Raw genomic sequence first — 701 nt, forward strand, 5'->3', positions numbered from 1 at the left:
TGTGATGTCAAACAACCTATTTTTTGTTCAAGTATGAGGACTTGTGGCCTGATTTCATGGGAGCTTTTCAAAAGAAAAAAAAATACAATGTATGTTGCAATGTTTTGGAAGAGAAAGTGAAAATTGCAAACATTTGTTTATTTTCCTAATTCATTAAATGCAAACACAACTTGATCCAGTAAGAATAAAAATGCGTTAACATTGGTGAAATTACCAGGAAACTACAGTGATTGGTCAAATTTCTAGAAATGTTTCCATGATTGGACGAAACTGCAAGGTATCATAGAACTCACAGGGATTGGTTGAATTTGTGTTCATTGTTGTGACCATAACATAACACTTAACACTTCCTGGAGGGACTGATCATTTAGCAGATCTACATTACTAACAATAGAATAGAAGAAGGGGTCCTGTTTACTTCAGCAAATAATATTTATTATCAGAATTCCATTTAGTCAGATCAGAAGAAGTAACAGGGGCCTAATCTGACAGCAAATAAAATTAAATTTAATTAAAGTTTTATTTGTATAGTGCCAATTCATAACAGAAGTTATCTCAGGATACTTTTCAGATGGAGCAGTAGGACCGTACTCCTTATAAACGTTTTTACAGAGACCCAACAGTTCCCACCATGAGCAGGCACTTGGCGACGGCGACAAGGGAGAGGATCTCAGTGCATCATGGGAAATCCCCCCATAGTC

This window comes from Morone saxatilis, unplaced genomic scaffold (genome assembly GCF_004916995.1).
Source record: "Morone saxatilis isolate NCDOM2014 unplaced genomic scaffold, NCSU_SB_2.0 Contig19, whole genome shotgun sequence".
In the NCBI taxonomy this organism is placed as follows: Eukaryota; Metazoa; Chordata; class Actinopteri; family Moronidae; genus Morone; species Morone saxatilis.